General features: G+C 41.3%; 1 protein-coding gene across 5 annotated transcripts in view; it reads left to right on the top strand.

Moving 5' to 3' along the window:
• The window catches only part of RABGAP1 (RAB GTPase activating protein 1), a 545,250-nt gene that overhangs the window by 276,238 nt on the left and 253,083 nt on the right, over nucleotides 1-15,929 (top strand). The window lies entirely within an intron of this gene.

Genomic DNA, 15,929 nt, shown 5'->3' with positions numbered 1-15,929 from the left:
TCCTACCCAAAGCAGTTTACAACAACAACAAAAAAATACTATAATCAAATACATCATCATAGTATTAATACAATACATCAGAAATCTAGGTTATAGACTGATGAAGCCTAAACATTACATTTTCCTGTCATACCTGTATATTTACAGCCCTTTACCCTCACTCCTCTGAGGACAAGCAGGATGGCAGTCTTCACATATGGGTGACATCGTTTGGTGGAGCCTGGTATGAAAACCTTAGGTCAAAGTTTCTAGAAATTTGACTGTGTCTCACTGAACATGCCCATACATTCCATTTTGCCATGCAGTACACAGTTCAGTTCAATCTTTCTTTTTCTGAGAAGCCCTTTAGTCACAGTTTTGGTGCCTTGCGCTCCTGTTTTCTGGAACTTCTTGGTTTTGCTAGATTTGCAGGATTATTTGTAGGGTTCCACAGTTTTGTCCCTTGTAGTTACCATAGGTAAGGTTTTTTGGTCATTTTTTTCTAAGTTTCCAGTTGTCTCCACACTCATTTCTATATCAATAGCCAATGGCCCTTGAATCACCAAAGCCATCGAGTTTGACTTTGCTTACCTTTTATTTCAGCCAGTCATGTTCAGTGGCTCAGACGATGCCCTTAGTGCTCAAGGACTATGTCTATCATGGATCTCCGTGATAGATGTATCCTGTGTCTATGAGTGTCGCAAAGGTGCAACCATGACCCAGAAAAAGCACCAGAAGACTGATCAATCGGCATTAGAGGCATCAGCATTGAAGAATCTTGGCGCTGTATTGGTGGAAGGAGCATCATTGGCACTGGGTGTTTGTCTGTTCCTTTGATGCTGCAGAATGATAGGGAACCCAGAAACAGGCCTTCAACTGACTTTCTGATTGAATAAGATGTTAGGTTCCACCTCTTTGACACTGGCATTGAGGAGATTCCATGCCGAGCATCAAGGGAAGCCAAAGAAGCATCAGCATCTGTCTCCGTTGGTGTCTGATGCCGAAGTGGGGATATTCTGGTGCATGCTAAGAACCCTCTTAAACAGTCCCATGGCAAGGAGAGCTCATCTTCTAAGTAGACCAGGGACTTGTGACAGCTTCAGTTTGTTCAGGTGTCTGCAGCGATCCACCTCTCTGTTCTGAGAAAGACATCCCTTCTCCTTCCCACTGTTTTGGCATTGTCTATCTTCAATGAGGAGGAGTTGAATAGAAATATCCAGTAGGCCTTGGAGAATACGCTGGAGGATCTTGATTCTGCAGTATTGAGGTCACCAATGCAGGCACTGACTCTTCTTGTGCCTCTGCTCAATTCTTTAAGGGTGTTCGGCATCAAGATGCCATTTCTGGGTCCTATGCCGATGCTCTGAGGGGGATCAGAGTCGGCAACCACCATTTCATTGTTGATCTCCAGGTCATCAGAGGAGGAAGCTTTCCCAGGCCGTCAAAGCTCTTCTGGATCCAGGCCAAAATAGCCAAATATACTGGTCCTCAAGATCTTGGCTGGGGGTTGAGCACCAAGAGAGTCCTTACCATTGGTAGACCAGAGTGAGTTGGACTCAATATACTCTTAGGGATGCAGCTATACTGCAGATTCCTTTGAAGAGGAGGTATTGTCAGGGCTCCCCTCCGACCCTTCTCCTCCACCAGTAAGAAGGAAGCCCCTTTACAGGTTTTATCAGAAAAATGGCTGAATCCATTCTGTTTACAGGTGGAGGATGAAACCAGAAATAAAATGCTGGACTCCTCCAGTTCGTGGAGTCCTGTAGGGAAGTTGTGGTAGTTCTAATCCATGAAGTCCTTTAGGAGGCACAGACAAGGATGTTGGAGAATTCCCTCTCTGTGGCTCTAGTTAATAAGAAGACAGATGTGATCTATCTTGTCCAAAAGGCTTCCGGATTTGAAAAGAGAAAGTTGCCATACCATCTGTGGTAGTTAAATCTTCTCTCAAGAAGGCCAAGAAGTCTAGAACTCATTCCTTAGTGCCCCTGAGGAAGGACTCTAGAACTCTTGAAACCCTTGAGAGAGAGGTTTTTAAGGGGGCTATGCTCAACACCCACAGAACTTCCTACCAGTTCTACATGGGCCAGTATATGCGGGACTTGCTGAACCAATGCAGTGGGTAGCTGAACAGCTTCCTCTAAAGCAGCAAGATGCTCTCCAGTCACTGGGCAAAGAGTTAGTATTTGGAAAACACAGGGGTCCGTTCAACCTTTGATGTTTTTGAGACTGCATTGAAAGTCTTTCCTGTAGGGGATTGAGCCCACAGATTTGCCTGGCTCCGGGTCTCAGATTTCCACCCAGAAGTGCAAGAAAGATTTGCTGACATGCCATGTACAGGAGAGAATCTCTTCAGAGATAGAATAAAGAATGAAGAATAAAGAATAAAGACCTGGCTTTTCCAACAAGCCTTCCGGACAACTCATAACCACCTCCAATTCCTGTAAGAATGTGACTGTAAATATTCATTAAGTTATTTATTTTATCCCCATACAATTCTTTTACTCCCCACTGTTCCTCTTCTTTCTCTATCCCAGTTATTCCACCCCTGGTTTTTTGTAACTGCTTCCCCTTTGCACCAGTTTAGTTCTACTGTTCTTTGCACCCCTTGTTTGTATGTAAACCAGCATGATGTGACTTGTTCATGAATGCCGGTATATAAAAAACCTAAATAAATAAATATATGTGGTCACGCAGATCAGAGATCACTGTGGAACACTCCAGCAGCTGTTCCTTTGTCATTCAAGACCAGTCCACCACCTCCAGGAGGTTTCCAAGGAAGAACAGAGGAGGCACTTCTTCCAGCCAAGAAGGCACTATACTCCACCCTCTGGGTTTTATGCACTACAAGGCCCCTGATGCCTATCTAAAGCAGGAGAAGGTGCCTAAGCTCCAGACAGCAACCCAATCAACACCTGGGTTGAGGTTTTGACTGGATCATGGAGAACATAGCCAATATCCAAGAGGATCTTGCAGTCAGAGGCAGGTTATGATTTTATGTAAACTAGGTTCCCAGTATAACTTTGCATTGGGGGGGGGGGGGGTCCTCACATCATCAGGAAAGGGTACAGATAAAATCTATTGGGTCATCTGCCAAATCAGCCCTGGGACCCCACCACATCAGAAATTGCTTAAAAAGGAGCTCTCCTACCTCTTGCTGGTCAGTTGGTTGAGACTGTTCCATCAAGGCAAAGATGGTGGGGAATTTATTCCTAAGTGTTTTCTGATCCTGTTGTGTCCATCACTCCCGACGTCTCCGCTCCGCCCACCTTACCTCGTTGGCGACTCCCTCTGGGGTTGATGGAAGGCTAGCTGCTGCGGCGTCTCCAGGCTGTCCTCCTCCAGCGTTCCCGGACCGGCTCAACGCTGCAAGCCGCCATGTTGACCAGATGCCTAAGGGCGCGCGTGCGCGGCCCGACTGGTGTACCAGCGTTGGTGCGTTCCTCAGGGGCGTCCCCCTGATATGTCGTCATCAGCTCCAGATATTTAAGGTCTCAGTTTTCGCTAACAAGAGGAGTTAGCAAGGGGATTCGCTACCTCCGGGTATCGTTGCGGATGGGATTCGTTCTCCGCAAACCTAGCTACTCTGCCTCCTCGGACTTCACTAGAGTTACCCGCTCCTCGGGGGCCTCGCTCTCTCTTTTACTTTTCAGGTTGCAGTCCGGAACCGGTACTCGCTCCTCGAGGGCCCACGTCCCGGACCAGCTCCTGAATACCACTTCTGCTAAGAAGTCATCGCTGCTTACAACATTAGTGAGTTCCATCTATCTCTCAGAGCTTTCCCTGGGACCAGGTACTTGCTCCTTGAGGGTCTACTGCATTCCAACTCCTGGGCTGCCTCAAGAGACTATGGTGTGAGTGTTATCATCAAGGACTTGTTCCAGAACTCTGCATATCCTACCTACTCACTTTCTTAGTTTCTCTACAGCTCAGCCACCTTGGGATCGCTGTTCCAGTACCTGAGGGACTACAGCCCAGCCGGGTGCTTCCAGCTCACTACTGCCACCTCTGGTGGTTTAATATATTGTCTAATAAAAGAACTAGTGTGTGTCTGTCTCCTACACTAAGCCTGACCAGTGGTCTCTCTCGGGATCTCCCCCGAGGGCGTGGTCACCTGCCACTGGTCCAAGGATCCACCCACAACTATTCTAAATAATAGCAGATTGCTATCTCCAGCAACTCCGTTAATAATAGATTGCTATCTCTCAGCTTTAACAACAGAGCTTTAATAACAGATCCTAAAGAAAACCGGGAGAATCCGTCCCATCTTAGACCTAAGGGCCTTGTTTTCCTTGGACATCTTAATTCCCCTTTCTTCAAAAAGGGGATTGGCTATGCGCTCTATCCAAAAAGGAACATTAGAACATAAGAACTGCCATACTGGGTCAGACCAGGGGTCCATAAAGCCCAGTATCCTGTTTCCAGCAGTGGCCAATCCAAGTCATATTTACTAGGCAAGTATCCAGATTTTGATAACTCACAGCCTACTAGTGCTTATTTATTACCGTAATAGCAGTTTATGGATTTTTCCTCTAGAAACTTATACAAACCTTTTTTAAACCCAATGTCACTAACTGCTGTAACCACATCCTCTGGCTATGAATTCCAGAGCTTAACTGTGCACTGAGTGAGTGGAGGAGTAGCCTAGTGGTTACAGCAGCGGACTATGAACCAGGATTCAAGTCCCACTGTCGCTCCTTGTGACCTTGGGCAAGTCACTTTACCCTCCATTGCCTCAGGTACAAACTTAGATTGTAAACCCTCTGGGGATAGGGAAATACCTATAGTACCTGAATGTAATCTGCTTTGAAGTGCTGAAAAAAAAAAAAAAGTGCAAAAAGCGGAATATAAAAAATCTAAATAAAAAAATAAATAATTTTCTTCGATTTGTTTTAAATGAGCTACTTGCTAACTTCATGGAGTGCCCCCTGGTCCTTCTATTATCTGAGAGAGTAAATAACTGATTTACATTAAGTTGTTCAAGTCCTTTCATGATTTTGTAGACCTCTATAATATCCCCCCTCAGTCATCTCTTCTCCAAACTGAACAGCCCTAACTTCTTTCGCCTTTCCTCATAGGGCAGCCGTTCCATGCCCCTTAACATTTTGGTCACCCTTCTCTGCACTTTTTGTAGTGCAGCTATATCCTTTTTGAGATGCGGTGACCAGAATTGCATACAATATTCAAGGCACAGTCTCACCATGGAGCGATACAGAAGCATTGTGACATCCTCCGTTTTATTTGCCATTCCCTTCCTAATAATTCTTAACATTCTGTTTGATTTTTTGACAGCCCCAGCACTGTGGGCCAGCGATATCTTTCCTGGGTGGTAACTCCTAAGATAGAACCTAATATTGTGTAACTACAGCATGGGTTGTTTTTCTCTATATGCATCACTTTGCACTTGTTAACGTTAAATTTCATCTGCCATTTGGAAGCCCAATCTTCCAGTCTTGCAAGATCCTCTTGCAATTCATCACAGTCCACTTGAGATTTAACCACGCTGCATAATTTTGTCTCATCTGCAAATTTTATCCCTTCATTCATACCCCTTTCCAGATCATTTATAAATATATTAAAAAGCACCAGTCTAAGTACAGATCCCTGAAGCACTCCACTGTTTACCTTTTTCCACTGTGAAAACTGACCATTTAATCTTACTGTGTTTTCTGTCTTTTAACCAGCTTGCAATTCACAAAAGGACATCACCTCCTATCCTATGACTTTTTCGTATTTTTAGAAGCCTCTCATGCGGGACTTTGGATTTTCAGAAGGAGTTCAACAAATACATCACATCTACCGGTTCACCTTTGTCCACATGTTTATTACTTCAAAAAAATGTAGGCGATTTGTAAGCAAGACTTTCTTTGGGTAAATCCATGCTGGCTTTGGCCCATCGACCATGTCTATCTAAATGTTTTGTGATTTTATTCTTTATAACAGTTTCCACGGTTTTTCCAGGTACTGAAGTCAGGCTCACAGGTCTATAGTTTCTTGGATCCCTTTTTAAATATAGGGGTTACATTGCCCATCTTCCAATCTTCAGGTACCTCGGATGATTTTAATGATAGGTTACAAGTTAATTGAAATAGGTTTGAAATTTCATTCTTTAGTTCTTTCAGAACCCTGGGGTGTATGCCATCCAGTCCAGGTAATTTACTACTCTTCAGTTTGACAATCAGGCATACCACGTCTTTCAGATTCACCATGATTTGGTTCTGTTGATCTAAATCACCACCCATGAAAACCTTCTCCAGAACGGGTATATTTCCAACATCTTCTTCAGTAAACACCAAAGCAAAGAAATCGTTTAATATTTCCCTGATGGCCTTATCTTCTCTAAGTACCCTTTTAACCCCTTGATCATCCAATAATCTAACCTGCTCCTTCGCAGGCTTTCTGCTTTGGATATATTTTTAAAAGTTTTTATTATGAGTTTTTGCCTCTATGGCCAACTTCTTTTCAAATTCCTTCTCATCAGTGTCTTACATTTAACTTGCCAATGCTTATTGTTTATTCTATTTTCTTCTGATGGATTCTTCTTCCAGTTTTTGAAAGAAGATCTTTTGGCTAAAATTGCCTCTTTCACCTTACCTTGTAACCATGCCTGTAATCATTTTGCCTTCCTTTCACCTTTTGTAATGCTGGACTGTGTTTCTACGATGGTATTTTTTAACAATGTCCAAGCCTGTTGTACACTTTTTACCTTTCTAGCTGCACCTTTCAGTTTTTTCTATTTTTCTCATTTTCTCAAAATTTTCCTTTTGAAAGTTTAGCACTAAAGCTGTGGATTAACTTAACTGTCCTCCTTACAGTCATTAATTCTAATGTGATCATATTATGATCACTATTGCGAAGCGGCCCCACCGCGGTTACCTCTCACCAAATCCTGCTCTCCACTGAGAATTAGATCTAAAATTGCTCATTCTCAAGTTGGTTCCTGAACCAATTGTTCCATAAAGCTGTCATTTATTCCATCCAGGAACTTTATCTCTCTAGCATGCCCTGATTTTTCACTTACCCAATCAATATTTGAGTAATTGAAATCTGTCATTATTACTGCACTACCAGTTTGGTTAGCTTCCCTAATATTTTTTTAGCATTTCACTGTCTGTCTCACCATTTTGGCAAGGTGGATGTTAGTATACTCCTATCACTATACTTTTCCCCAACACACAAAGGATTTCTACCCATAAAGATTTGATTGTGCATTTAGTCTCATGCAGGATCTCTATCTTGTTGGACTGTATGCCATCCTGGACATAGTGCCACCCCGCCACCAAGATGCTCCTCTGTCATTGCGATATAATTTGTACCTCAGTATAGCACTGTCTCATTGGTTATCCTCTTTCCACACTGTCTCTGAGATGCCAGTTAAGTCTATCATCATTCACTGCTATACACTCTAATTCTCCCATCTTACTTCTTAACTTCTGGCATTAGCATACAAACATTTCAAAGGGTGTTTTCTGTTTGTATTTACATTCTGCTTTTCAGTTGACAGGGATAAATTGGAATCTTTTAACTTAAGTGAGTTTTTCATTATAGGCACTTGGACTTCTTTTCTTATTATTGGAACCTCTCAGTTGGAATGCCCTAACTCTAATGCTACATTAGTATCCTTTGAAGATATCTCCCAGCAAACCATGTGCTGCTGAGCATCTGTCGGCTTTCCCCTTTGTTCTAGTTTAAAAGCTGCTCTATCTCCTTTTTAAAGGTTAGTGCCAGCAGCCTGGTTCTACCCTGGTTAAGGTGGAGCTCATCCCTTTGGAAAAGACTCCCTCTTCCCCAAAAGGTTCTCCAGTTCCTTGCAAATAATATAAATGACAACTTTCATTCACATAGAGATTTTCTCCAATCACAGTACATATCTTAGATTCATGGTGGGAGACAGTCACCATGTTATGCCTTTTGGGCTATTATGCTGCATCTGTCTTTACAAAATACCTAGCTGTCATGGTGGAGCATGTATGAAAACAGGGTACACATGTAATCTCAATCTGGACAATTGGCTGGTCAAGAGAACATCTTGAGCAGGAGCTGACAAATTGATTGTCATGCTATCTGGGTGTTGTAGTTACTGGGTTTCTACCCCAGGTTCTACCCCAGGTTTTATGTGAATATCACCTCAAATGGAGTTTATCAAAGTCTGCTAGATGTGATTTAGGCAAGAGCCTTTCTTCCGTAACAAAGGGCTGTCATCTTGATGTCCTCAATGGAAGAGATACAAATGAGTAGACTTCAACATGGCAAATGTCGAAGGCTTCAACGCTAAAAAAGCCTATCAGGATAGGGTCAACAAATTTATGTTCTGTCTGTCCATGTCTCCATAAGGAAACGTGCCTTCTCCACAGCTGGGGCCTTTCAATGGAATGCATTACCCCCAGATCTACGCCAAGAACAATGCCTGCTGACTTTCAAGAAAAAACTTAAGACTTGGCTTTTCAAACAAGCGTTTGCTTAAAAAGCTGTAGGATACTTATTGACTCTCAGTGCTGCCCGGTCATTAGCACCATGAACGCCTCCCTTTTACGAAACCAGCTTGTCCCGGAGAAACCAAAGTAGGAAGAATGTCTGCCAGTCGGTTGGCCAGTACTTTAGCGTATATCTTAATATTTACATTTAATAAAGATATCAGCTTATAAGACGTTTCCGCCGGGTCTCGCCCAGATTTGGGTAAAACTATTATGTTGGCCATTTGAAGCAATTCAGGCATGACCCTATGGCCCATCAAAGAATTTCATGCTGTGCAGTATCTTGTAAAAGAAAGATGGCAGCCCGTCAGGGCTGGGTGCTTTAAAAGTTTGGAGGCTTTGGATCACAGCTGATATTTCCTCTTCTCGAAATTGCCCATTCAACTGTACTACCTGCTCAGTGGTCAGACTCGGTAGTGAGATCTGCTGAATAAATCTATCTCTTGTCGCCAAATGTTCCCTCTCCACTGAATAAAGTTGCTGATAGTAGGACTGAATTAAAGCTGCAATACCTGCAGACTATATAATTGCATTCCCTGATTTATCCCGAAGACTTGAAACATGTCTGTTTGCGATCACCTTTCATAAGATGTGCTAATATCTTGCCAACTTTGTTACCAAGGAGAAATAGTCTTATGCTTCAGAGAAAACAGGGAGGATGCGCTCCTTTATGCAAGATCTCATTGAGTGAGGTTCTCAACATCAAAAACTTACGTTGAGCATCAGGAGTGGGGTTGATATACAAATCTTTTTTACAGTTAAGACAAGCGGTCAACTCTAGAATTTCTTTATCTAATTCACGTTTACACCTGATTGAATATCCAATAATGTCTCCGCAGAGTACTGTCTTGGCAGTTTCCCAAAAAAGAATGGGGTCTGAGTGATGTGCATTAAAAAAAAAATCAAACTCCTGCCATTTGGAGAACAACAATTCTTTGAAATCCTTGTCTTGCATCAGCCACAGTGGCATCTTCCAATTAGAAATATCTCGGTCAGAGCCCGGTTTCCGCAAAACGCATGTCACTTGGTAGTGGTCTGAAACCACCACGGGCTCTATGGCTTGAACTCTGGAGTTGTGAAAATAAAGAATCTGAGATTAAAACGTAGTCAAGCCGGTCTTTTGAATCTACTGAATGCACATTATGTGTAAAACCTCTCGAACCAGGATTCAACACACACCATGCGTCAGGAAGTTTTAGGGAGTCACATAAAAAGGGAATTCCTTTATTGGAGTCCAGGGGTCTGCACATGGATTGGGATTGGCAACACAATTAAGATCGCCCCCTAAAATAATTGGCGCCCTGTCCATGCTGACTACCTGAGCCACCAAATCAGAGAAAAAGCTGTGGTCATATTGATTAGGCCCATACATTGATACCAAAAAGAAGCCCCTCCACAATGATATAGTGACGTCTGGGGTCTTCTACAGACCTCTGCCATTGGAAGGAAACAGATTTATGTATTATAGCAGCCCCTCGACTATGTGAAGAACCATGGGCTACAAAAATTTGGTTAAATCCCTTTTTTAGTTTTAACTGGGAATTCGCTGTCATGTGCGTCTCTTGCAAAAAATAAGTCCTTTGAGTCTATTTACATTTGAAAGAACTTTTTCCCGTTTTATTGGGGTGCCCGCTACATTCCAGGTAACAAACTTGAGTTTACTAGCCATTATTCAAGAAAGAAAAAAAAAATAAACCTCTATAAGAGACAACAAGATGCGGTGAGTGCCCAAAGGTCAAATGAAAGCTCAAACGGTGAGATGTGTAGGTACATCTGCAGCAAAGATGTTACTTATCCTGAACAAACATAAATACACTCTCATAATTGCACAACATACAAATCCAACTAAGCCTCCTGGATGTACCCGTACCCTCCCTGACTACCACACTTCCCCCCCCCCCCCCCCATCCCCATACACCCTGCCCCAATTTAGCTTCCCACAGGAAGAGGAAAAAATCTCTTCCATAGGGGATCAGTTTGATGCGCACAGGTACCTTCTCTCTATCCTGCTCAGCCCCCCAAAACAAGTTCATACTCTGGACTGGCAGCAAATAAGATTGCTCCTAAGGACTGCTCCTTAAAGCCCAGCCAGAGTGAGTTAGTGAAGCAGCTGTAATAGCCCCCCTTGAACCCTAAGAATGTTATTAACTAACGAGATCAAAAGCAAATTGTGGAGCTACGTTCTTTAGCTGAGAGCAGCGGGCCCAGCAGCAGTAAATATCGAATCCATAATATTGAGGCCTAAATAAACTGGCTAGTGCCACCAACGGTCCTCAGGTGGTCGATTTCGCAACATCCCTGAGAAAGTCTTCCGCTGCTTTAGGCGACTCAAAAAATGTTATGCCATCATTGGTCCAGATCTTGAGTAGAGCTGGGTAAAGCAAAGCAAATCTGAACTGATGGTTCACCAGGTCTGAACAGATCAGCGAGTACAAGCGCCGTAGCTGCGAGACTTTAGGGGTGAAGTCTTGAAAAATCAAGCATTGTCCTTCATGGTTCAGTTCTCTCTTTTTATGATACGCTTGTAGAAGTTTCACTTTGTAGGCAAAATTTAGTATTTTTGCCACCACAATCCTTGGTGTTTTCTGATTTGATGACACACCGCCTACACAATGCGCACGCTCCACCTTGATACTCCCAACCAAGTCCTGCAGGCCCAGCTCCGTGAGCAACCAGTTCGTGATAATATAGCATAACTTCGAATCTTTTGTGTGCAAAGCCCACAAATCTAAGGTTTGATCTCCGTGAGCGATTCTCCAAAACTTCTAATTTTGATTCTTGTGTAGCCACAAGTTTTTCCAGGGAAGCGATTTTTACGTGGAGGGCGTTTGTATCATCTTCTACTATGCTCACCTGACCTTCAACAATTTCCATATGGGAAGTATAGTCTGAAAGTGTGCTTTTAATTTCAGCCATCTGTGCTGATAACTCATCGAATTGTCAGTTTAGAGCAGCTACAACAGCTGTGGTGTCGCCACTATTGAATCGTTCAAGACCACATCGGAGCATACAGAATGTATGGCGGCCATTTTGTCATCAGGTTTACACAGCTTTTCTTTTTCTTTCCTTGCGAATCGCGTTGTCATACTGCACTGCAGAAGTTTATAAATGTTGCTGGAGCCATCTTCCCTTCACAATTTCATTCAGAGAAGCCAGTCGGGAGGTGAGGGTCACACAATCCCAGTGACAGGGGATCTGTAGAGGGAAGGCACCCGGAGCGCGAGACAAACACGTCCTCTCTGCTCACCAGATCACATGATCTCCAAAAACTCTTTTCCACTCTGTGCATAGTTAAGCTCTGGAATTCATTGCCAGAGGATGGGGTTACAGCAGTTAGTGTAACTGGCTTTAAAAAATGTTTGAATAAGTTCCTAAAGGATAAATCCATAAACTGCAATGACTGTAATTAATAAGCACTAGTAGCTTGTGATCTGTGTAATGTTTGGGAACTTGCCAGGTACTTGTGACTTGGATTGGCCACTATTGGAAACAGGATGCTGGGCTTAATGGACCTTTGGTCTGATGCAGTATGGCATTTCTTATGTTCAATCAATATTGGGGTAATTGAAATCTCCCATTATTTTGTTGCATAATTTGGTAGCTTTCCTAATTTCTGTTAGAATTTCACTGTCATAAAGCCTCTGTATCGCTCCATGGTGAGACCGCACCTTGAACACTGTGTACAATTCTGGTCGCCACATCTCAAAAAAGATATAGTTGCGATGGAGAAGGTACAGAGAAGGGCGACCAAAATGATAAAGGGGATGGAACAGCTCCCCTATGAGGAAAGACTAAAGAGGTTAGGACTGTTCAGCTTAGAGAAGAGATGGTTAAAGGGGGATATGATAGAGGTGTTTAAAATCATGAGAGGTCTAGAACGGGTAAATGTGAATTGGTTATTTACTCTTTTGGAAAATAGGTCTAGGGGGCACTCCATGAAGTTAACATGTGGCACATTTAAAACTAATCGGAGAAAGTTCTTTTTCACTCAATGCACAATTAAACTCTGGAATTTGTTGCCAGGGGATGTGGTCAGTGCAGTTAGTGTAGCTGGGTTTAAAAAAGGATTGGATAAGTTCTTGGAGAAGTCCATTACCTGCTATTAATTAAGTTGACTTAGAAAATAGCCACTGCTATTACTAGCAAAAGTAACATGGGATAGACTTAGTTTGTGGGTACTTGCCAGGTTCTTTTGGCCTGGATTGACTACTGTTGGAGACAGGATGCTGTGCTTGATGGACCCTTTGTCTGACCCAGTATGGCATGTTCTTATATTCTTATATCTGTCTCTTCATCCTGGCCAGGTGGATGGCAGAATACCCCACTACTATACTCTCTTCCATCACACATGGAATTTCTATCCATAGAGATTCCACAGTGCATTTTATTTCCTGCAGGAATTTTATCCTGTTTGACTCTATGCCATCATTAACATTTGGCACCACCCCTCCACCAATTTGATCTTGCCATCATTTTGATATAATTTTGTACCCTAGAGTCAGTATCCCATTTGTTATCCTCCTTCCACAAGGTTTTTGAAATACCTATTATATCGTCATAGTAGCCCAACAAATTTACTAATAAAATGCTGGCACAAATAGTCAAGTTTTAACTTTCTTTCTAAAAGAAAGGTATTGATTCTCAAGGTGCTTGTCTAAAGGGTTAGAATTCCACTTGAATGGAGAATCCTTAGCAGTGTAGATAGGACTGGGCGGATTGGATGGGCTGGATGGCCTTTTTCTGCCATCATTTACTTTGTTATATAAGGAGTTTAAATTCATGAATGTATTATAAAAAAAAATTATAAATAAGTAATGTAGAAGTACCCTTTTATCTCCATGGAACTGGTGACTTAATTTTTCCTTGGGTGATTTGTTTATACAGCTTTGCTTAGGCTGCTTATTGGTTCTTAGTGCATTGCTGAATTTTTTAATTTGGCACATTCTTGAATCATATGTGATGAATTGCATATACAAAAATTGATGGATGAGTAGGTTGGGTGTTTTTTTTTGGGCTGTGTTTTGATATTGTTATAATTTGGGGAATATTTTGTTTGTATGACTGAGTTTTATTATATTGTAAACCTCTTTAAGTTTATTAACAAAAATCGGCGTATAAATGGAATGGAATGTTGTGATTGTAAGTATGGCTTATTTGATATGCCCATTTTTGTATGGATGCCTGACAACATATAAATCTTAGCCTTGCACTTGTTTCCCCTTTTTAAAAAGTGAAACAAAAATGAGACAAAACAATGTGCTTGTGTTTTATTCACCCTAGCATATATTGGATTTATTATCCAGATTTAGATATATTGTAGATTGGGGAAACCCCTTCTACCTGATGTAACACATTCTGGGGTACAGCAAACACATTTTTTTTTAAGCATATGGGTATCAGAAAACTGTATAGCACATATTCTGGCATGATCAATAACAAACGTAAAGTCTGTATATGTAATTTATATGTATAAATGATCTGGAAAGGGGTATGACGAGTGAGGTGATCAAATTTGTGGATGACACAAAATTATGCAGAGTAGTTAAATCTCAAGCGAATTGTGATGAATTGCAAAAGGACCTTGCAAAACTGGAAGATTGGGCTTCCAAATGGCAGATGAAATTTAACGTGGACAAGTGCAAAGTGATGCATATAGTGAAAAATAACCCTTGCTGTAGTTATATGATATTAGGTTCCATGTTAAGAGTTACCACCCAGGAAAGAGATCTAAGCATCATTGAACTCATTGGCTCAGAGTGTTGTGGCGGTCAAAAAAACAAACAGAATGCTAGGAATTATTAAGAAGGAAATGGCAAATAAAATGGAGGATGTCATAATGCTTCTGTATCGCTCCATGGTGAGACCGCACCTTGAGTATTGTGTACAATTCTGGTTGCCGCATTTCAAAAAAGATATAACTGCACTGGAAGAAGTGCAGAGAAGGGCAACCAAAATGATAAGGCGCATAGAATGGTTGCCCTATGAGGAAAGGCTAAAGAAGTTAGGGCTGTTCAGTTTGGAGAAGAGACGACTGAGGGGGATATGATAGAAGTTTACAAAATCATTAAAGGACTTGAACAAGTTAATGTAAATTGTAATTTACTCTCTCAGATAATAGAAGGACTAGGGGGCACTCTATGAAGTTAGCAAGTAGCTCATTTAAAACAAATCTAAGAAAATTCTTTTTCACTCAGCGCATAGTTAAGCTCTGGAATTCATTGCCAAAAGATGTGGTTACAGCAGTTAGTGTGGGTTTAAAAAAAGGTTTCGATAACTTCCTAGAGGAAAAATCCATAAATTGCTATTACGGTAATTAATAAGCAGTAGTAGCTTGTGATTTATCTAATTTTGGGTACTTGCCAGGTACTTATGACTTGGACTGGCCACTGTTGGAAATAGGATACTGGGCCTGATGGACCCTTGGTCTGATCCAGTACGGCATATCTTATGTTCTTATATATAAAATTGCTGTGTGTATAGTGAATGCTTTAAAAAGCATGTGTATAACTTTGACCATGCTGCTTGAATTATTTCCCTTCATGGATGAGTTAAATGTCTGTCAATAGCATATAATGCCTTCTGTTTATGCTACATGCATAATAAATAATGCTTCAAATAGATACTATTTATGAACTTTCAGATTGATTTTTAGAGGCATTCCAAGAATTGTTCAAGTTGTATGCACCATTATAACAGTTTGCAGTCTGGTTTCCATTTTTAATTTGTCTGATAAAGCAAAGCTGAGCACAAAAAGAGAAAAAAGCAAAGTGATGTTTAGGGCTTGAGGAAATACTTTTGATGATCCATTTTGAATAGGCTCCGTTTTATTCCCTGCATCAGAAGGAAACACAATGATGGAATTAGGTTTGGCAAAAATGATCCATGATAGCCAGTTGATCACTATAAATGGTGATCAAATAAATCCTAATTCATATTGCTACATGTAATAATTTTCAAGAGCAATTTACTGCTGAATTTTGCTTGCTGTTGGTAAAAATAATTATAATCAGTATTAAAGATACATGCTGGACATTTTAAATATACGAGCAAGTTTTTCTTTGCTAGTTCATCTGAAATGGAGTTTTGTATATAGTAAGTAGGTTTTGTTAATTCTACAGATAATGTATGTTGATTTAATTGGCTGTTCTCATTGAAATAAAAGTGAACAAACATGTTATAGGTGATAGTCCTATAAATAGCTAACTTTATTTATTTTGCTTTATGCATATCTAAGTGGATAACACAGCTACCACATTTACTTTATTCATATCCACTGTGTTCTTTTTTTGTTGCACTGGAGGTATGGAGATAGTCCTCCAATCAGGGATATTGGATATGAACACCTGGAAGTACAGAAACAAAACAACTTCCATATGTGGGAATGGTATTCATTCACCCAGCAATAGTACCTAAGCTATGGATATCTGTCCAATCTACCATGGACTAATTCACTTTCATTGTACAGTCCCATGCTTTAAT

This window comes from Rhinatrema bivittatum, chromosome 8 (genome assembly GCF_901001135.1).
Source record: "Rhinatrema bivittatum chromosome 8, aRhiBiv1.1, whole genome shotgun sequence".
NCBI lineage: Eukaryota > Metazoa > Chordata > Amphibia > Gymnophiona > Rhinatrematidae > Rhinatrema > Rhinatrema bivittatum.
Note: the sequence above shows the minus strand (reverse complement) of the source record. Positions and strands in the feature narration are given on the sequence as shown.